This window comes from Dreissena polymorpha, chromosome 2 (genome assembly GCF_020536995.1).
Source record: "Dreissena polymorpha isolate Duluth1 chromosome 2, UMN_Dpol_1.0, whole genome shotgun sequence".
Taxonomy (NCBI): Eukaryota; Metazoa; Mollusca; class Bivalvia; order Myida; family Dreissenidae; genus Dreissena; species Dreissena polymorpha.
In genome coordinates, this window is record NC_068356.1 from 65368884 (window position 1) to 65392246 (window position 23363).

The 23363-nt window shown below is 35.2% G+C and overlaps 1 long non-coding RNA gene and 3 other non-coding genes across 4 annotated transcripts; 1 reads left to right on the forward strand and 3 right to left on the reverse strand.

The window, feature by feature from the left end:
- Positions 1 to 1040: 1040 nt before the first annotated feature.
- Positions 1041 to 1113, reverse strand: Trnar-ccu (transfer RNA arginine (anticodon CCU)). Its single transcript has one exon. It is a non-coding gene; the product is annotated as a tRNA-Arg (tRNA).
- A 2263-nt stretch (positions 1114 to 3376) lies between these two features.
- On the reverse strand, positions 3377 to 3449 carry Trnar-ccu (transfer RNA arginine (anticodon CCU)). Its single transcript has one exon. It is a non-coding gene; the product is annotated as a tRNA-Arg (tRNA).
- A 1993-nt stretch (positions 3450 to 5442) lies between these two features.
- On the reverse strand, positions 5443 to 5515 carry Trnar-ucu (transfer RNA arginine (anticodon UCU)). Its single transcript has one exon. It is a non-coding gene; the product is annotated as a tRNA-Arg (tRNA).
- An 8237-nt stretch (positions 5516 to 13752) lies between these two features.
- LOC127867373 (uncharacterized) lies at positions 13753 to 22690 on the forward strand. Its single transcript, XR_008043468.1, has 4 exons — positions 13753 to 13873; positions 17561 to 17840; positions 18888 to 19148; positions 19397 to 22690. It is a non-coding gene; the product is annotated as an uncharacterized LOC127867373 (long non-coding RNA).
- The last annotated feature ends 673 nt before the right edge of the window (positions 22691 to 23363 follow it).

A 23363-nucleotide genomic window follows, 5' to 3' on the forward strand; every position in this document is an offset into this window, starting at 1 on the left:
GTTCTATAATGGACTACACTGAGTAAAGGAACCATCATAAACATAGAAGACCGGTGCCTCATCCATTAGGCCACGGTGGCAGGTAACAGCTTTTTAAAGTAAGAAAACAATATCCAAATAGTATTGCTTTTAAAAGTGTATACAATGTATATGTACACCAAACGTATGCACTGTATCCTACGGTACATTACCTATAAACGCGGTATAGACTGAGTAAAGGAATCATCATAAACGCTGTGGATAGGCTTAATTTGATGTGGCAAATGCACGAGACATTTATGCACGGGTTTGTGTGTTCGAGCCCACGTTGGGCGCATGCATTATTTGAACCCATAAAGATTTAATGTTTTACTTATTATTTAATAATTAAAAAAAAACAAAATACCTTCGCTCAAAGTGTTTATGTGTATTTATCTTTAAAGTGTTACTAGTATATTATTATCGGGTGACCTGCTTTTTGTGTTTAATTGAGTCTTTAATGTAAGGTTCCTACAATGTCTCTGTGCTTAAGCGAGTTCCCTGCTCGACTGATTGTCTCCGTGGCCAATTATTTCCTGTTGATTGGGTAACAGTGCCTGCTTCGTGGATCTGCTCATCTGCGGAGACTCTCTCTGTGAGTACAAGTCTCGTTTTAGCTGTCTTGAATTGCTCCACCAGTGAGGACAGTACGGGTTGCAGCTTGTTCCTTTTTCCGTACAATCCTACGCTGCAGAAACTTGGGGTATTCCTAGCCGCTTGCTTATGTGACAGCTGGATATCCACTCTAAGGCTTCTATTACTGAGCTCGATACCTCATACAGCATCATTGGTCAGATTAGTGTGCGTATATTTCTCCTCTTTCCGAAATATGTATTGTTTATTATTTAAGCTGTACCAACAATAACATAATGGTTTGTGTTCTTCTATGATGCACTAGCTTTATAGTGGCATAATCTGAATATTTGCTTAATATTAAAGCTGTGGAAGGATATAAATAATATTCCAGCTGTTAACAATTACATGTTATGTCGGTATCGCCATACAGATAATAAAATAATACTAACCTCCGGCGGGACTCGAACCCGCAATACCCGGCTTAGGAGGCCGGTGCCTTATCCATTAGGCCACGGAGGCGTAATTTAGTATTTATCTAACTGATTGATTGGTCATAGTTTAAAATTTAAGAATTTAATAATTTATTTAAACCAATCTTATTTCAATCCACAGTAGCCTACTTTCCGTTCAGAGCAAATAAATAAACAATTACGGCTGAAAATGAAAGAAAACTTACCACCGGTGGGGATCGAACCCGCAATCCCCGTTTTAGAAGGCCGGTGCCTTATCCATTAGGCCACGGTGGCAGATAAATGATGCCGTCAGGTAAAAGTGTATGCAAGGTATATTTACACCAAGCGTATCCTACGTTACATAAGTAGGATACAGTGATACACTAGCTTTATAGTGGCATATACATGTTATGTTCAAGCTGTATAAGGATAAAAAATATTATTCCAATTGACGTGATTCAGACGGCGTGAAGGACCTATCATAATATGAACGTGCTTCTCGCGCACTGGCAAATCAATCTACAAACTAAGCAAAGCAAAATAAATTTACATACTCTAACAACTGTTGAGAAAATACGTCTTAACTTTAACCGCTCACAATGAAACTCCGACAGAATTTTCTTATTCGATAAATTAAAAAATATTTTATTTAGGGTACCATGTTAGTTGAACTCAATCTCACATACACCTTAAATCTCCTGTAGAGTCAAATGCTATGGTGTTTGTGGATTGCGGATCGACATTCATCATCAGTATGGAGTCCCTCCGTCAATGTTTTGCGCCTGTTCCATGTACATTTGGGAGGGTGGGCCACCACAGCTAGGGTGTGAATGACGTTAATTCTTTTTCTTATTCTCGCCTGTGTTACAACCTGCTGAACGACCGCTATGAAGCTTTGCTCGGTTTCCGGATAGTCTGTCGTCTATTCCTGTCAGTACACTCGACTGCTAACATCAGTAAACACACAGATTGTGCACTTAACCTTCTAGCGCCTACTTCTATGTGGAACAACCAATTGCGCCAGCCTCTTTGGTTGCAATTTTCTGGCAGTTCTGTGTACGTGGCCGTTATCCCTCGCATAGGCCTCCTTGCGTCTGGTTTCCCAAGGTTAACTTGATCACGATGAGTCGTTTCCCCGCCTCTTACCACAGCATGATGTCGAGCCTGAGGTTTTCCGGACGATACTTGGGAAGAACAGCTTCTTGTCAAGGTCAACCTTTGCTTCATTCGGTTTCGCATTCGAGAATTGAGATTTTCTGCTGCGGCTGTCCCTGTGCAGTTTCATCCGGTTTGACGAGGGTTTTTTCGCGGATAACTACTGCGTACGTGTTTCCTTTTTTGTTAAAGCGAGTCAACCAGCTGTTTGAGGAAGTTGTTGCGACGACATATGTTTATTCCTTGTGACAGCGCTGTAGGACAGCAAGAAAGAACATCTTCTAGAATGCCGAACGATCACAAAGTTTGCATTTAGGATCTGGTATGAGTCCCTAACGACAGATGTTGTCGGGGGATGGTAGGAGGTCATGGACTGACCTAAGGTGGCAGAGAAGTCTGATGGAGTCATACTTCCAGATGTCGTCACAGGTCAATATCATGTCTTTCGATTGAATGTTGTCCATGCTCCTTGTGTTAAACTTTCTACCGCTCGAGCGTGTCTTGGTGTATTATGTCCGCCTAACTTCTGTCTGGATCATTGCGCACCTCTTTTTCTTGTCTGCTCGGCTCCACAGAAGTGTTTGTGTTGCTCCAATCCGCTGACGTTCGACAACCGTCAATTTCACAATGTCTCTTTGCTTGAACGAGTTCTCTGCTTGACTGACATTCTCTGTAGCCGATTATATCCTGCTGGTGGGGGTAAAAATGCCTGCTACTCGGATCTGCTTATCTGTGGAGTATTTAAGTTTGAGTACAAGTCTCATGTTAGCTGTCTTGAATTCCTCTGCCAGTGAGTTGCAGTTGTTGCTCTATCCGTACAGTCCAACGCTGGAGAAACGGGGGGGGGGGGGGGGGGGGGTATTCATAGCCACTTTCCAATGTGACGGCTGGTGATCCTCTCTAATGCTACTATTACTGAGCTCGACATGTCATACAGCATCACTGGCCAGATTAATGTGTGTATATTTTTCCTCTTCTTAAAATTTTGATTGTTTAGTTCAAAAGCTGTACCAACAACAACATAGTAATTTGTCTTCTTCTATGATACACTAACTTTATGGTGGCATAATCTGAAATATTTTCAATATTTAAGATGTGTAAGGAAACAAATAACATTTCAGTTGTTAACACTTAATTTCGGGATCACCATATAACGTGATATATAAAATGATACTAACCTCCGGCGGGACTCGAACCCGCAATACCCGGCTTAGGAGGCCGGTGCCATATCCATTAGGCCACGGAGGCGTAATTTAGTGTTTATCTTACTGATTAATCATAGTCTAAAATATAACATTGCTTTTAAGTCAGAAGTTAATAAGTAATTTAATCCATCCTTACTTCACGGCCGTTAATTACGCGCGCCACCTCTTTTTTGCGATGCATTAATAAAATGAGCCAATGCAACTTCCGAGATGGCGCTCAGGCTCGGATGTTTTCAAATTGTATGGACAATTTTACAGGGTGATTAGGTTTTATAAAATTTTTTAAACATAATTCGCATTATTTTTTTAATCGTGCAATGTAGTGCGATGCAGCGAAGACTGATTCGTCCAAAAATTTACAGACATGTACATTCTAAACCCATTTATAAACGTGAGAACCTTTATAAGGTGTGGCTTGGTGGATTTTAAAAAGAATTCCGATAAGTTTTTCCTGTGTGACGAGAACATGTCCACCCAATTAAATCGCTAACGGCATCAAACGATTGCGTACAACATACATTAGATGCTGCATACACATAAATATTGTCTTCTTGCCGACGTAGTAGATCATTTTGCAAGAGATGGGGCCAATGCTAATGAGGTGGCGCTAATGATAGGAGGTGGCGCCAATGCAGGATGTATCAATAAACAGTCGTATCGCAATGACATTATCACATGACGTAGATTTGATAGAAAATGTTATTTCTATATTAAATTTATTTTTCAACGTACAAACAAAGGCCCAAACCTTTACAGAACATAAACACAATCTATAATAAATAAGATGTAATTTTTTTTAATAAATAAGTGATCAACTAAATTAAGATGTCACCAACATTAATAAAACATATTGTACTATGTATATCAAAAATTTGTAATACTCAATCAAACCAATAACTTAATGTTCAACATTACCAAAATAATTCATCGACATCAATATGTGTATACAGTATGATAATTCACGAAATAAGTATAAGATAACACTTCTACATGTAACTATGATTTGTGGCCGTTAATCCAAATGCTTAATTTACAAATACTTAATTAAGCGCTCATTTATGTTGTTTTTCCCACCATCAACTCCCAAAAGATAGTTCGGTCTTTTTCCATTAACATTTTTGTATAATACATGTTAAATGTTGTTATATTACAAAAACGAACGTTTAAATCCATCAATACATTATAGAAAACTACTTTTTCTACTAAATACGCAAGCGACTCGAAATTGCTGAAGTAGTCAACTTAAAAAAATAATGTAAGACCGAAACTAAAATAGAAACCATAACATAAAATATTCTACTGTAAAATAGCTATAAATGTGCATTTGCGCCACTTCCTATTCTGAACGCCACCTCCTTGGCATTGGCTCCATCTCTTTTTGAAAAATGCAAATTTATCTATTAGATGGGCTAGAAGCCGATGTTTTTATTCACGCATTAACTTGTGCAGGTTCAAAGCAATCGTTTTATGTAATAAGCGTTTTAATTGGCAGAGAATTTGCTCGTCACACAGGCAAAATACATCGATGTACGAATTATACCATGCCACAACTTATAAAGGTCCCCACGTTTCCAAATGGGTTGTGATTGTATGTTTATGTGCATTTTCAGATGTATTTATAATCCATGGATTGCACTACAGTGGCCAATTATTTATTTTTTTAATATTGCGAAATGTGTTGAAAAACATATAACACCTAATCAAATTGTAAAATTATCCGTTAAATTTCAAAACATCCGGGCCTGAGCGCCACATCAGAAGTTTCAATGGCTCATGTATAAATGCATCTCAAAAAAGAGGTGGCGCGCGTGATTAACGGCCGTGTACTTCAATCCACTGTATCCTAATTTCCGTTTAGCGCAAATAATTGAATCAGTATACCCATGATTCAAACACATGCGCAAACACATTTGTATTTTTCAATATTACTATAAGTTGCATCATCTGTAAATATTCGATAATATTCAAGTTTTGTAATATAATAATATTTCCATTCTAACGCTTACTGATCGCCATGCTGGAAATGAAATAAAACTTACCACAGGCGGGGATCGAACCCGCAATCCCCGGCTTAGAAGGCCGGTGCCTTATCCATTAGGCCACGGTGGCAGATAAAAGCCGTCTTAAAGTAAGAAATAAATATGCCAATAGAATTGCTTATGAAAACACTACCGAAACCCATTATCCTACCGATGCCTGCAATCATAGAAGATAATTTTTCCTAAATGTTACAAATGCGCAAACCGGAAGTCTTGACGGCAGTGTTACATGCTAAAAGTAGATAATTGTCAACAATGACTTTGAGCATGGGGCATCGAATTTTAAAAAGTACAGATTCCAGGATATGTTTTGGTATAAATTGGACGATATATATGTAAGAAATAGGACAATAAGCCTTTTTTTAACTGTTTGTGACATTAGATTGTAGTCTCACAACTTGCTTGCCACGTTAATTCTCAAATGTATTTTGTTGGGCATTTTTGCTCGTCAACCTAAAGTTGTGCCAGGAATTGCGGGTTCGAGCTAAGAACTGCGCAGAAAAAAAGCATTTTTGATCTCATAGATACAACTTTTAATCGTTCATCAACATCGACCACAATCAACACCGTCTCATACATATGTGTGCATATCATTAACGATTAGGTTGAATGATAAACTTTCAGGATGCGTTTATTTCTTTATCGAGTTAAACTCGAAAAACTTTACCGAAACCCATTTTCTTACCGATGCCTGCAATCATGTAAGATTCTTTCTTAAATGTTACACATGCGCAAACCTGAGGTCCTTACAGCAGAGTTACATGCTACAAGTTGTTGTTTAGTCATCAATGGTTGGGAGAACAAAAAAGTACAGATACCAGGATATGCTTTCGTATAAATTGGAGAATATATATGCAAGAAGCTCTTTTTGCACTTTTTTGTTACACTGGATTGTAGCCTCACTTACTTTTAAACACTCTATCCTACTGCATGTTGAACATTTCCGAGATATATACTGCGTAAAGGAATCATGCATCTTCATCACGCGCACTGACAAGACAATCTACAAACAAAGCAAAGCAAGATAAGTATATGTTATCACATACTCTAACAAATTTTGATAAAATACGTTTACCGATCACAATCCAACTGCGACAGAATTTCTTACTCGATGAATTTAAAAATATTGTATAGATCTATATGGTACAGTCTTAGTTGAATACAATCGCTCACCCACGCGTGAATCTCTTGTATACTCAAGTTCTATGGGAATTGTGTATTGAGAATCGACATTCATCATCAGTATATAGTCCCTCCGTCGTCAATGTTTCGCGCCTGGTCCATTGACATCTCGAGAGGGTGGGACCACCGTATCTACGGCGTGAATGTCGTTAGCTCTACTTCTTCCAGATTGTGACTGTCAAAACCTGCTGGACGACCGCTCTCCCAGCAAACACAATAACGTTGTAAAAACGTTATAATACATACCTTACTATTTATAGTAACAAATGTGTACAGTTGTTTTCTGCCATAATCACCAATGCGGGGTCATTATAAATATTCGGCCCTAGGGCCGAGTATTTATTTTCGGCCCTCAGAATGTGTGCGCGTGTAGTTCAACTGGAAAAAAATGGCGTCCACATCCAGTCTTAGCCATAAAAAAAGTAAAACATCTGGGTTATTGTTTTACTCACCGAAGTTGTGTTTCAACCATGTTTATTTGCGCAAAGTTTAATTTGCTTCCATGACGCGTTAAAATTTTGGACACATTTCTTTATCGCCATCCACCTTTTCCTTTTTTAAATACTGGATGTAAGCAGGCAATTGTTTGTGACATTCTTTGATCGTCTGACAAAGGAACGACTTATTCATCAAAGAAATTACCCTTTTAATTCAGCATCGATTTCCTTCGAACAATTAAAGAACAATTCACTTACACTTTTCTTAAATTCATCCATCAATTATTCAACAAAACATCGCGTTATTCGACATTTTGACGAAATCGAAAATGCAGTCTCACCAGTTTCATTCCAGTTTTTTATCCCAACACTGTTATTCATATTCATAATAATATAATAATCCATCGTAAACACACACACTAATCGTTCAATGCTTAACAAATATTTAACTGTTGAATAAAAACACTCAAAGTCCGATTTGTTGTTGTCCTTAATTAAATCCAAAGCGTCTAGCTAGTTTCGTCATTTAAATTACGTCACATGAGATACGTCATAAATTGCGTAATCAATTCAATGAAAAAATAAGTACGGAAAGCTGGTTCTTCATAAATTTAAGTGAAGGACCAAAATAGTATGATTTTATGACTCAAAACATGTGCCCATCTATAATTTAGTACAAAAGTAAGATATATATTATAGACGTTAATACAAAAGCTCTCGGGCCGTTATGCTCCCTGCGGGCCGATTATCACTGCCCGGCCCGGCTCAGCCGTATATTACCCTCTAAATAATAACGTTATACATAACGTTGGTAAAACGTTATTTTACAACGTCCATACGACGTGATTTTGTGAACTCCATATAACGTTGTTAAAACGTTTTAAAATAACGTTATAAAGTAACCAAAATGCAACGTTTATATGACCTTACTGTATCATTGACACACTACACAACACACCATATTTTAATTATTTTATAACAAAATAATAAAACAATCAAACAATGTTAACCTGAAGAATTTTACTTCAATAATGAATGAATGTAATGTATTCAGTTGTAAACAATTGTTAAACAGAAGTACATTAACAAACTAAAAAAGGATCGAATATTTACAATCTACAAGAATCATTTAAAACACATATACTCTATAAGTTGGCTAAAACAATTAACTTCCCGTAACCATATCTATTCAGAGCATTTGTGAAAGTTTACCCAGTTTAAATCACAAAACTTTCTAAATTGAATCCATGGAAGTGTCACAACTTAATATATGTAATGCATAGAAAAGAAGATATGCATATTTTACCTTTTCAAATGTAATCACAGGTTGTCGTTTTTTAAAAATAAGGTTGAAGTTTAATAAGAACATTTTTTTCCTAACCTCATAACTTCCTTTTTTTAAATCAAAACCTCCAAACTAAGAAAACAGGAAGTTCATACTTCATTTATGAAGACCCTGTCTATTATTACAATAACAGAGCAAATTGTTTACAACTGCAATAAATTAAACGTCGATATTAGACAAAAAAAATGTTTGTTGCCACTAACATATCGCCAAAAAATAGCGTAGGTAGGTCGCCGCAACATTTGCCATCTAATGTTTTACCTTAACACGTCATTATCCACTAAAAAACGTAATTTCAATGACAAACGTTTTCCAATTATATGTGCAACATCATTTATATGTAATTCTGTGATGGCAAAATCATAATTTGATATAATGATCCAGTTTAACAAATTCAATAAAAAACTTGACTTCAAAAGGCCAAAAAATGTAAAGGGTCCGCAAAAAAATAGGGTCAGTCAATGGAAACATACAATGTTTTGTAGGCCTTACAGACAAAGCAATAAATGTTTCTAACACAATGATTGAGTTTTGGTCTCTTATTAATCACACATTTTTTTTAAATCAAGTCGCTTTTGCATTACTTCTACAAAAATTAAGAACATTCCTATAGCTTTCTTTTCATACATAGAAAATTTGTTCTCAACACACGGACACAAGTAAAAATTTACATTTATGAAAGTATATAAACTTTGCAAATTTTCCAGGTCACAAAATGTGTCGCGTTCTGACAAAACTGGGCATAATACATGTGCGTTAAGTGTCGTCCCAGATTAGCCGGTGCAGTCCGCACAGGATTTTTGCTAAGAAGATACTTCATTTTAACGAAAAATGTTATAAAAGCGGAAAGTGTCGTCCCTGATTAGCCTGTGCGGACTGCACATGCTAATCTGGGACGACACTTTACGCACATGCACTATGTCCAGTTTTCTCAGAACACTACTCAAATTATAAATAGTTTAACATACACAGAAAATACTAAATATTAAAGACAATATCAGGGGTTTTCAGCCTTATATAACAGGGGCCTATTAAAGGCCCCTTCCCAATTGAAAATTTCTTTAAAATCATGCAGTCTTCCCAAAAATCCTAACTTACACCAGCTTTTTCATTTCCCAAAGCAGTAATTTTAGCGAGAATTTTCCCCAAAATGAGCAATGTCTTCCCAAAATCCATAGACTAGGGCCTTTTCCCAATGAAGCGAGAAAGGCACCTGATAATATCAGTTCGTTACATGCCCATAACGTTTCATAGAAAACATTTTCTCAGACCAACCGGTGATTCCATGAAGCAGACTCCTACAAACTTAACGTCATGGGTATTTAAAGTGATACAAAGGTTAAAAAAAATACCATAACAAGGAAAAAACCTATTTCAACCATTAGGTAACATAATTTTAGCCACAATTGTGTGGCTTTCACGGAAACAATGTGTGCTTGCTATATTTAAATATGAGAAGGATTTCTTCAAAATGTTTAAAGTATGAACAGCTACATACCCGTAGCCAGGGGAGTGCGTTGGGTGCGTTCGCACCCAAACTCTTTTGACAAGTAACAAAAATGTGTACTATAAGTTTCACCCAACTTTATTCGACGCAAAAACGGTTATTTATATTTTCCCTGAATCCAGTGAGTCTTCGTATCTTAGCGTTACAATAGTGTTAAATTCAATAGGCTACCGACAGGTCACCATGTAATTAAATTTCTCTATGGAGTCATTTCCAAGATAAACCGTGATTTTTATTGACAATTTTTAACCGCAGAATTGCTGAAATCAATAGAAGTTTTGACAGCAAAATGCGAGAAGATATATGCTCTTATAATGAATTTAAACCGTTATAACATTTGATCAGGTGGACGGTAAAGTTTAATGTTCATTAATTGTGACGGATCTTGAGCATAAAGGGCAAATACGTCCTTTTTTTCAATGTTCTGGTATGCATACATTGTTAAGGACTTTCAGACCTAAGGGCCAGTAGTTTGTGGTAATAGGGTTTTTATGAAGCATTAACTTGTATATGTTTATGAAATTCGTTTAGAAAACAGGTTTTTTTTAATAGTTGACAAAAGTAAAAGTAACCAGTTATACCATATTGTTTCTGTATAGTATTCAGGGTGCATAATAAGCCTGGTTTTCAGGTATTTACACACGGGCTGGACAGAATGTAAACACACCGTTCAGAACTTTATTTTTACAAATATGTCACGTTATTGAAATACATTTGCAAAAATCTTAAGTGCATAAAAGACAGTTTTTCTTGCAGGTTATGCCGATCCTTGAGAATACGTCTGAAATCGGTGACAAAAAATCAATTTGCGTGAAGTATATTTGTGCAGTATAAATGAAATTTTTTTAAAAAAAGAACACGCCCTTATTATATAAAGTAATTATGATGTATTTCACATTGACATACGCAGTTTAAAATCTACATTTTATGCACTGGTTGAAATTCTTAAGAAAAATTGTTTTACAAAGTTATTTGGAAAAAAGCAGCACTTACCGGTGTATTGACTTCCATTAACAAAGTCACTTGATCCTGCACCCTGGTATTGATGCAAATTAGAAATGACCCAGTTTTGTTAAACAATGTTTGTTGTATAATACACTATTAGCACGTTAAGAGCAATGGTAGGCCTCTTGTACTATCCATAGTAGCAGACACAAAATTGTTTTGAAAAAAGTCAAATATTTCCTCTTAATTTGATTGACTTATGAATGGTAAAATTTTGCAATGGTAAAATACACTAATTTTATCAAGATTCCAATAAATAATTATATTTTATATCGTTCTTATTGCTGATTTTACTTTCTATAAATGTGTTGTTGAATATGTAAACAAAGTGTGTGCGCGCATACTAGTGTATGGTTAAACGCCGTATAATATAATGTATTTCCGTGACTGGTCGATAAAGGTAGTAAATGAAAAACGGTAATGGGAAATACATGTATGTTAAATCAAATACATGTCGCTCAGTCACTGAGTATGGTCAATGAATGGGAAATTTCATATAAAAATGCTCTATAACTTCAGTCTCTAAATGCAGATAAAAAGTCACCAGAATGCAGTGTTTTACGTTTCATTTTCAAAATGTTTCTAGAGGGAGGACCTTCAAACCCCCGATTGCAGGAGGGGAACACCCCCTACCGCACCTACCCCCTTCGCCACTTCGTTGCTCAATAACATTCGTTGATGGGAAAATTCGCACCTCCCTTTTCAAAACCCTGACTACGGGCCTGAGCTAGAACTTTACGGTATTTGCGAGACAGAAGAACACAGAATCATGACATTTTATCAAACTATAAATGAATATGTCTAGTCCATAATATTACTTTATAACTAGTTGCTGTCTGAATCTTGCACAACAGCCTCGGGGAGCGTTTCATTCTGGCCTGTAGTCTGGTCGGACATTTTTTTCTGTAAAAGAAACACAAGCACTACAGTTTAATAAATAACTGAATAAATTTATCAATCTGCTAGTCCGTTATTTTAATGAAGTGCAAAAACACATGTTATTCTGCACACAAGTTAGATTAAATGAACGATTTTGATAGATATTTAATTTTAATTATTTTATATTAGAAAAGATTGTGTATAGCTGTTTTAAAAATAGCTTTTGATGTATTATTTTACCACACACCTTATACTGTAATCCGCCATGCTGATACGGTGCGTGTTTTAAGAAATCTATAACGGTGACTTCTACCTCGGATCTTGTCATGTTCGATACCTTACGTATTCCATCTACAAAGATATCAAAATACAGGTCAAAACTCAAATGTTTGTAACAACTATTTAAGTAAACAAAGATGAAACTTCAGCAGCACAGCATTCCCATCACCAACCGTGTTAGGCCAGGTAAATGACGGTATTTCTGGAAGTTTTAAGACTCCCATTGATGCAATTTTTGCGACAATAACTGGGGGTAAATTAATTTACTACCAAACTTCCTTTAAAGAAATGCCTGGAGATGCATCAATATTAAAGATGCATAAAATTAATATTCTATTATTCTATTATTATTATTATTATTATTATTATTATTATTATTATTATTATTATTATTATTATTTTCATAATTCTGAATTGTATTTTCACTTCCCATTATACGTTTACAGAGTGAATTGACCGGTGCGAACGAGTATTAGGGGCGAACGGAGTCGTAATCCTGACCTTAGCCGCTTATCTTAAGAGTTCAGGTTAACTAAATCATGCCAACCGCGATCATATATGCAAATTAATTAAATACATTTAAGAAAACACAGCTCGTTTACCTGTATATGTAGATATTTATCAAACACGTTTCCTGGAATTAGTTAATTTTCGTATTTTTTCACACCGCTTCTCTGTTTCTTTGTTCCTTTGTTGCGCCAAAGAGGAAGCGAAAAACCGCGGTTTCGTATTCAGAATATTCAAATTTGTTGAGTTGCAAATGTATATTTTAGCGACAAACCTATATATGTGTATCTTGTATGCAATGTTTTTGTGAATGAATATTTAGTATAATTTATTGTTTACAAGTTTATTTTATACCCCCAACGCAAAAAAAATCGCAACTAAAACTGACGCTTTTCTCAGTTTCTGGAGAGTCCGCCGTCTATCCCTGCCAGTAGATCCGACTGCTGACATCAGTAGGCTCACAGATTGAGCACAAAACCCTCTAGCGCCTAGTTCTATAGGGACCATCCATGAACGTCAGCCTCTTTCGTTGCAATCTTCTAGCAGCTTTGTGTAATTGGTCTTTCATCTCGTATGCCTCCTAGTATGGTTTCCCAATGTACGGTTTACTCGATCACAATGTGTCGTTTTCCCGCCTCTGATCACAGCACTATGTCGGGCATGGACGATTCTTGGTTTTCCTTTCTAAGGCTTCTATTACTGAGCTCGATACCTCATACAGCATCGTTGGTATAGTAAAGCTCTGAACTTCCAAGTGCTTATAAGTGCATTTTAACTGCATTTTAAAATTTATATTAAATTTTGCTAATGAAATATGTTACTGTATAATGAACTCAGTAAATCAATAATTGAGTTTATTTGAAAAGTTGGGTTTTTATTTTCATTTTTTATTGTATTTTTATATTTTATTTTAATTTTATATTTTATTTTAATTTTATATTTTATTTTGGGGGCGGGAACTTAGGTTAGATTTTGGGTGAAAATGTTTCCTTTATTTAATTAAATTATTTGTTATTTATTTATTTTATTTTATTTTTAATAATTTTATTTATTTTTTTTTGGGTGGGGGGACAAAAAGCTAGTGTATACTTAAAACTTTCCGAGAAGAAGCTACATGTCAACAACAAAAATAAAGTGTTGAAGTACATAGCGACAAAGTACCCAGAGTTGATAACGTCGAAATTCTTCGAGACCAAATAACATCGACAGTTCCACGAACAAAAATAAGGAAAGCAACTGTTTTGGATAGTTTTTGTTGACCATGTGTGATCATCTATGAAATAAACGGTAAGTTTAAATTTAAACACTTAAGTGTATTCAGTTAAATGCTCATTTTACTTAACATCCAGGTAAAGTTTGGATGTGTCAAATCCGGACAGAAACTATTCGGATACGGGTTTAACGTTACATTTACATAATGAGACATATGTGCTAAAGGGGTATGCTCTGGTTATTAACAACATAGAAATAACTATTTTCAGGAACCGAATTTAACCTATTAAGGCACTTGCATTTTTTTGCAAGTTTATTTTTGTTTCACTGGTAAAATGAAAAACTTACTCGCAATTGGGGATTTTTATATTTTTCATTTAAAACAATACATTTCTTTTACCAAATTGTTTAAAATTGAACATAATGAGTATCAGTTGGCTCCTTATAAAAGCATAATGTTTGTCGCTGTCAACAACATAATCTCATACATGCCATACGTCCCGATCTCGGCGGGACAGTCCCGCTTTTGGGCCCTTTGTCCCGCCGTCCCGATATGAGACGATTTGTCCCGACATTCGTAAAAAACGATGTAAGGTCTATAGGTTCCCAATAAAATTCACTATTCAAGCTCTGTTTCGCTAACACTTACCCCCGCTAATCCCTTTATTGCCCCCAATTAACAATCCGATTCTACTTATCGTGTGTACCAGTGTTGTTTATGACACCTTATCAGCGATTTATCGGCTTATTATTGATTTCATCAGGCATTCACACCATGGTGATCTTCAAGATAGTGGTCGCTTATTGCTATCGATAGTTGTATTATAATGAAATAAATGTTGAAAATGTGTTTATTTTTGTATTTGTTTGAAACGGTTTACAAAACAATTGTTTTGTAAAATTAACTCTACGTCATTAATGAGTCTTTTACATTCAATGTTTAGTTCATAAATAGCGGGATAATCAGAATGTGCAATATACCAAAATCGCAAAAACAGTCCAATAAGTGATACCCATCCTGTCTAGTGTAATTGGGTGTAATTGTTATAAAAACAACGAGGTGCTATGCATGACAGTTTGACCCTACTCCAATTAAGCTAAAAACAACGAGGTGCTATGCATGACAGTTTGACCCTAATCCAATTAAGCTGCGACAATTGACAAGTAACAAACTGCGCATGGATACATGCTTAAAAAAACATCGCAACAAACAGTAAAAGTGGTACCCATCTTGTCTTGTGTTATTGTAATAAAAACAACGTGTTGGTATTCATGACAGTTTGACACTACCCCAATACAGCGCCTGACAATTCACAATTCAGTTTAATCTGTGTATATAAGAAGAAATCAAAATATGATTCTTAACATCAGAGAAAAATAATTCGAGTAAAGCATCCATAGACTTCTTTTTTATGAAAAAGAAAAAAATCCATAGACTTCTTTTGTCCTTTTGTTTTTGTTGGTGTAAAAACGGTTGAGGCGTTGTTGAGAGTTAAAATGAACACAAAGACGGTTTGCTTCCACCAAAAACCTACCTCGGAAATGTGTTCGGCCGCGTATTCCGTGTGTAACTGATGTAACTGTTCGGTAGATAGTTTACTGTAACCGTACTTTCAGTGTACTGGATAGCCTCCCCTGCGTTATTGTTTGCCATTGAAATTAATATAATGAGTATTGTTGTCGTAACGTTCTAGATTTTGTACTCTAAAAAGATGAATATTATCCTCGTTGTTTGCTATTGTATTATTTTATAAAACTGCTATTGTTATGTTTTACATTCCATGCTTCATATCAGATGTTTTATGTCTTGAATAAAAGTATCAAGAGTATTTGTTAGTACTATACTTTTTTCAGTAAAGGTGAAATGATAGATCGTTTTAGGTGTCCCGCTTTTTGGTCAAATGTCCCGACAATTTTTTATGTAATGTCCCGCTTTGGACCTAAAAAATTATGGCATGTATGTAGATTGATATTAAATTCACTCATCCATTTTTTTACTTTTGAGAGCTGCTGTCGGCATTGCTTTCTCCGTAGTTTTTGGAGCTATAAATTTCTTTGCTGTCTCAGCGTCATGGGATGCCGGCCTCTTAAAAAATTTGTCCATGATTGATGAACGCTTTAGATCCTGCAGACGGAAAGATTTTTATAAAGTGACAGTCGCAATCAACGAGACGCTTATTCGCTGCAAGCACCTAGCTAACCATAACTCATATCAAAGTAGCTTCCCTTGATCTTACAACGACAACAATGGTGGCCATTGTGTTTATGCATTTCTTTACCACTTTCATAGTTACTTTAAGTAATATTTTTATCAAGAAAATGGGAGTTGTGATTATAGAAAGTAATTATCTCTCAATACTTCAAGGATTAATGGAAAAACAGGTTTGAGAAATCTGAAATTTCTACTTGCAGAAAATTGCAAGCTGTATATTTTTCAACTCGCTATCCATAAATCTTGCTCGCATTTTGCTAGTATGCGAGCTAAGTTTTGGTCCCTGATTTTATGTCAAATGATCTTAATCGCATTTGAAGATTAAAGAAAAAAATAGTTCTCTTGTTTGTATGCTTTAATGTGTAGAACGTAAGAAGGATCCACAGGTGGGTAGCGTGTGGCTATGATATTAATTAGTGAAAACATCCTTTTGAATGATAAATAATCATATTATAACGAAAAATTAACTTTTCTGAAAAAAAATATTTCACTATCAAATATATATATAACAAGGTATGCAACTCAAAATCAGCCCAAAACGGGATGCATCGCTTTGAACAGCCATATCTTAATCAATTGTGCAGCGATTTTCACGATCTCGGTCTTATTCAACGCAAAAATGAATTTCCTTTCTGGAAATGTATATGTCTTGCAATATTTTTACAAATGCTGGGTCAACTTTTAAGAAATAACACGATACACAACTCGCATGACCCAGTTGACAGTGATCATGCTGTCTTTTAGACTGAAATCTTCACGGAGTAAAGGGCAACTTCCCTACAAAGTTCATGCAGTTCGATACCATAATTCAATAAAACGTATGAAAAAACATTATTACCGTTCTTGTCGTTACATTCTGCATCAAGACTAACTGTCAAGCGCCGTTTGAAACCTTTGTTTACATACATATCAACTAACTGACATTTTAAACATACGAGTGATTTCATTGGTCCAATGCGGAGGTGTGTCTTTACAACTGGAGATTTCATTCATAAAGACAGCATGATCACTGACAACTGGGTCATGCGTGTTGTGTATCGTGTTATTTCTTAAAAGTTGACCCAGCATTTGTAAAAATATTGCAAGACATATACATTTCCAGAAAGGAAATTCATTTCTGCGTTGAATAAGACCGAGATCGTGAAAATCGCTGCACAATTGATGAAGATATGGCTGTTCAAAGCGATGCACCCCGTTTTGGGCTGATTTTGAGTTGCATACCTTGTTATATATATATTTGATAGTGAAATAATTTTTTTTCAGAAAAGTTAATTTTTCGTTATAATATGATTATTTATCATTCAAAATGATGTTTTCACTAATTAATATCATAGCCACACGCTAACCACCTGTGGAAGGATCCAGTTTTCTAATGAAAAAAAAAACCTAGAGCTTTTGCACTTTCGTTGTGATGTATTTTAAAGTATGATACATAACTAGATTTGCATTTTAATATTTTATACATTTATTCAGTGGGTAAACATAAAATGTTCAAACTTGACAACAGTTTTGATATAATATATGGAAATAAACTTATTTCTATATTCCAGTGCTGCATCTGCTATCAGGAGTCTGTAAGACCTGGGGACTGCCTGGTCATTCCGCCATTCAGGATTTGGCTAAATGACTTGTTGGCCATGTGTCAAGCAATGGCTCTCTTACAACAAACCAATTTCAAGATCAATTGAAATCTAAATATCAGGCTAGAGTCGCTTTAATTGAGCAGGCGTTATAGTATGTACAACCAAAAGAAGGGGACAAACCACAGTCTGCACATCAAGCGCTAAAGATGAAATGCACAATTGACCCAGGTGTTCAATGAACAGAGTGGTATGTATATGTTTTTAAAAATATCCATGCCTAGTTTATTTAAGAATTAAAATATAGCAAAGTATTGATTTAAATTAATGTAGTACAAGAAATGAAATGTTTGCACAGATTATTGTGTTATTGAAAGTCGAACCCATTCCCAATGCCAAATATGCATACATGTATTTTTTCCCAATTCAAAAAAAATCCCAATTTCCGACTGAAATGACAGAAGCAGAAAAATGTGAATCCCGGTTGGTACTGTGTTGTAAATAACCGTGTGTGGTGTTTAAGCGTGCCAATTTGAATACCCTGTAAAAGGTCATCTTATTGAGTGTTCCATAATGCAATTTTTGCGACCTTGACAGACTTAGGCGGCCAGTTGAGTTTATGCAATTTTTAAGACACATTTTCGGTCAGAATTTGCTTTATATATTGAAGTGCTTGATTTTTCAGAATTATTGGGTAATGTACCCGGTATACAACAAGTGATACATGTGTACATATTAATTATTGTAAATTGGTTCAGAATCAGTATCGATGGTCTGAGGTAGAGAAATGTGGACTGGTTTCACTTTCCACGTCACTGTGTTTAAAAAAATGGATGCCTTCAGACATTTGGCAATTTGAATTTTGAATATCAATATGTTGAACGCAGGTCCTTCGACTGTGAATATTCTTTAAAAAAAATCCTAAATGACATATCGAGCTATGTATTTTATTTGAACTTCAAGCATAACATTTACAAAGTCTTTATTTTTATCATACACATACTTACGCTAGCAGTGGACAATGACTGTTGCATGGAAAAAAAAAACATTTTAATACTTTTCTTAGCATTTTAGGGCAATACCTATGTATGAAAACATTAGATTTAATAAGAAAAAATAAGAAAAATAATTTTCCAAATAATGATTTTGTTGATGAAAATTCTTCCAGATTTGAAAGATTTCGCGACTCGAAAAATCCCAATTTTGCTAGGTACTTTTTTCCAAAATAGATGGAAAAAGGCCTGTTATAATACTTTTCATGCTGAAAAAAATATATTCATGTTATGTTTTTTTGCAGCAGTTGAACTGTTCACGTGCTCCTGATTCAGTCCCAGCTGCAAAATGGGACCCCAATCGTTATGTTGAGGAAGTGGAACAGCAACTTTTTCCATGTACATGTATCCAGACAACAGGGTTGTTGACACGCAGACTGTTAATTGGATGTCCCTCATAAACGAATATATAACTAAATCCATGGCACAATTCACAGCAATGCCAGGGTGCTAAGAGAGACAAAATATCCAGCTGCTCTTCTCAACCAGCATAACGTACAAGCCTGGTAAGGAAAAAAATATGTAAAATATAATTATATAAAATATATTATATAAAAAAACTCTCAAATTCACTGTGAAACGATATATTTTTAATTATAGAATTTTCTTTTTAAACATTTTTAATGTTATTGTAATTTGTAAGATACATGTATGTGTTAACCACAATAGTTTGTTGTTTACATTCCTGTCCTATTTGTTTCAAACCAAATGAATAAAAATCTTAATATTGGCTTACTTTTATTTTGTGTTCCAGCATAATGATGTCACATGAAAAGGGAAATACGAATATGCTTGCTCAAGGGTTGGAAGAGGGCATGCCACTGCTTTCCCCTGTCAAACTATTGTCTACTCTTCAAGTGGTTGTTATCAACCGGCCCCTACTATATTCCAAACCTACCAACAACTTCTGATAGTGTTCAGCCTAGGGAAAGGGGGTTAAAACTGGTAAATCAGTGCCAGCACCAATTTTGCCAGCTCTGATCAACCTAGCTCCCTTTTTCACCCCATTGGCTTGAACATAATTTCTTTGTCGGTACAGCCTGCTATTCACTACCAAATAATGACAAATTAAAACTAAGGAAGAGGCTGAGGGAAAAGTGTGAAGTTCTTGCAACAAATATTAAGTGGTCGGGAACTGAAAAATTGTGGGAGATCATCTCCATTCACTCATATTTGAATCTTTGAGGCTCACTTTATTGTCCCAGAGCTGCACGGGAAACCTTGAAAAATTATAAGGGAGACACTATGCAGAATGGTTTCCTGATAGGCAAAAGTGATGTAAAAACAGTAAAAAATATTTTGTTGGTGTTTTTTTGTTGAACATGCAACATTTGATCTTCTGATAATGACAGTAATTTTTTGTTCACATTTTCTTCACTGATAGTGGCACTCATTTTTGTATGTCTTCAACACTGAAAGTGACAGTGACTGGTGTAGCTTTGACACTGAAAGTGACAGTGACTGGTGTAGCTTTGACACTGAAAGTGACAGTGACTGGTGTAGCTTTGACACTGAAAGTGACAGTGACTGGTGTAGCTTTGACACTGATATAGTGACAGTGACTGGTGTAGCTTTGACACTGAAAGTGACAGTGACTGGTGTAGCTTTGACACTGAAAGTGACAGTGACTGGTGTAGCTTTGACACTGATATAGTGACAGTAAATTGTTAATGTTGTTATACCCCCATTACTGGTAATGGGGGCTATATAAGAGTCACTTTGTTGGTCTGTCGGTCTGTCTGTCCCGAAAATTTAATTCGATCTTCACCAAACTTGGTCAGAAGTTGTATCTAGTTTAAAGTTACAGTCACTTTTATGTGTTTACAATTTACCATTTTTTGAAGTAAATATTATTTTGTGTCAACTTAAAAAATGATACATGCGATGGCTAAGAATAACACATGAATTCAACTAAGGGGAATAATTAATAAGATTAAACTGACTTTTTGTTTTCCCAATTAGTATTTGATTGTTCATCTGAACTGACCTTTAAAAAAGTAGACTTTAACTGAACCGTCCATTTTTTATATGTTTAATTCTTTTAAAATAATGTACTGTCAACTGTTTAAATGTTGCATTCTTGTACAAAAATGTAATGCCAATTTTAGCTTGGCTGTTTTCAGAGAAATCCCGAGGTATTGTCATAGCCAGCTCGGTGTCCGGCGTCCGCTGTCCTCATTGTGCTAAAACCTTAACATTGGCTCTGAAATCAAAGTGCTTCCATCTACAACTTTGAAACTTCATATGTAGCTGCACCTTGATGAGTTCTACACGCCACACCCATTTTTGGATCACTAGGTCAAAGGTCAAGGTCACTGTGATGTCTTATATAACACTTTAACATAGGCTCTAAAATCAAAGTGCTTCAACCTACAACTTTAAAACTTCATATGTGGCTGCACCTTGATGAGTCTTGTGATGTTTGTCATCCGTCATGTGTCGTCAACACTCTAGATGCCAAATGTATTGTCTAATTTTCATGAAATTTGGTCAGAATATTTTTTCTAATGATATCTTGGCTGATTTCAAAAATTGTTCTGGTCTGTTAAAAAACATAGCCGGCAGAGAGCGGGGGAGTTTCCCTTATATAGCCATAGTAACTATTTTCTCCATTGGGTCATTCAGCGAATGGTCCAAAACAACATAGATTAGTTTGGGCAAAGTGTCAGCTGTAATTTTGCTGCAGCTAGTCCATGTTGAAATTGTGAACAAGGATTAAATCCAAGCCAAATCAAATCTATTCTACTAAATTTATTTAATGATCACTCTTAACACACTTATTCAAAAAATACATTAAGAAACACACTTTTCTTATTAGTAATAAAAAGTATCTTTAAAATTTAAACATTTTAGTGTTGAATATCAAGGCATAGGTTTTCAATAGCATGTATTCAAAGCATCCATCTGTTTTCCCTGTTCTCCCTTTTTCTTCCCAAAACCCCCTTAATATGCTATTTCAATAAGCCAATATGTTAATTTCTGACATTATGAATCACTGTATGCAAATTTATGGAAAATTTCAGAAGTGACCATGATTTATGGCAATTTGAAGAAATGAAGAGGAATAGGAATCACCGCTCATAAAGAGACCTTTCTTATTCTTGGTATTTTCAGAAGTGTGTGAGATCAGCAATTACACTAGCTAAATGACTTATTTCAACTTACATAACTTCTAGCAATTTATCGATTTCAAAATGTTTCCGTTCCTTTAAAAGGCCTCACTGCGGGGCAGGGCAGTTTTCCTTACATGGCTTAAGTAACACATTTTTCACACTCTATATGTCACATTAACAGTCCAATATTCACGCAACTTGGTCAGATCATTTGTTCTCATTATATCTTGGCTATGAATTAAAAATGGTTCCAGTGCCTTGAAAAACATAAACACCAAGCAGTTTTCATAATATGGTTATAGTGAAACCATGTTAACGCTCTTATCACCACATTTATGGGCCAATCTTAATGGAACCTGGTCAGAACATTTGTACCTATGAAATGTTTGCTGAGTTTAAAGCTGGGTCATGAGAACTAAAAAAATGGTCATTAGGTGAAATGTAAAAAGGTTTAAGTATATACTCTAGAATACACTTTCTTTTCCCAATCTTCATGAACCTCAATCAGAACATTTGTTCTAAAGATATCCAGCAGAGTTAACATGTTTACATTTGTTCACATGTCTAATTATTTTACACTAATCTACTGCCAAGTTATGTAAACTTTAAAATTGAAGAAGGTCCCAATCCATTGAGTGGTCACAAACTTAGATTTGTTATATTTTATTTTAAAAATTGTTTTAACACTTTGATTGACATTGTCGTTATCTATGTTATAAATGATCCAGTTTTTATTGTTTAATGATCATGTTCTAATTGATGTCCACATTGTGCATTGAACATTCAGAGGTACAATTTATACAAGTCAATTAAAAATGACAATCCATGTACTAATAATATATCATATATGTGACCACAGAAAAGCGGAGGGGTAAATTTTGGTTAAATTGAAAATGTAGGTGCAATATCTATTTAATAAAATATTTGAAAATTCACTCTGTGTTGTGTGATTGTGTTAAAAAATCTCATCAAATTAATGATTGAGTGAGAGGATTCAATTCTAAGCCTTAACAATTAAAGAAAAGAATTACAAAAATACATTTAGCAATATACAAAGTATCTATTACAGATGTCATAACAGACGAATTGATCAAAAGAGTGACATAATTATTTGAAAAGCTTTCTTAAATTTGAAAAAAATATATATATGCCGACATCATGCTTCAAATCCGTGCAATCGGTTCCCGCCAATTTTCGATGCCGATTTGAAATCTCGTGAGTAGTAGCCTTAAGTAATTCGGTTGAGCACAAGACTTTTTATCTCGGGGTCGTGGGTCCGAGCCCAACGTTTGGCGTAAGCATTCTTTTAATCCTTAAACATTTATGCATAAATAATTTATAAAGCATTTGAATTGTTACCATCTGTAAATGTGTTATTTATTTGTACTATGCGTATGTATGCAAATAAACAACAAACACTTTCTATCTACGTCTATGTCACAGTACTAAAAACGCAAGCGACATTCCTTGCCATTTGCCATACTCAAATGTACTTTGTGGGGCATTATTACTCGTCGGATCGACATGAAATTGTGCACTTTTGTTACAAATAGTTAAACATAAACGAGGTATAGACTGCGTGAATGACTGAACAAACACGTTGCTGAG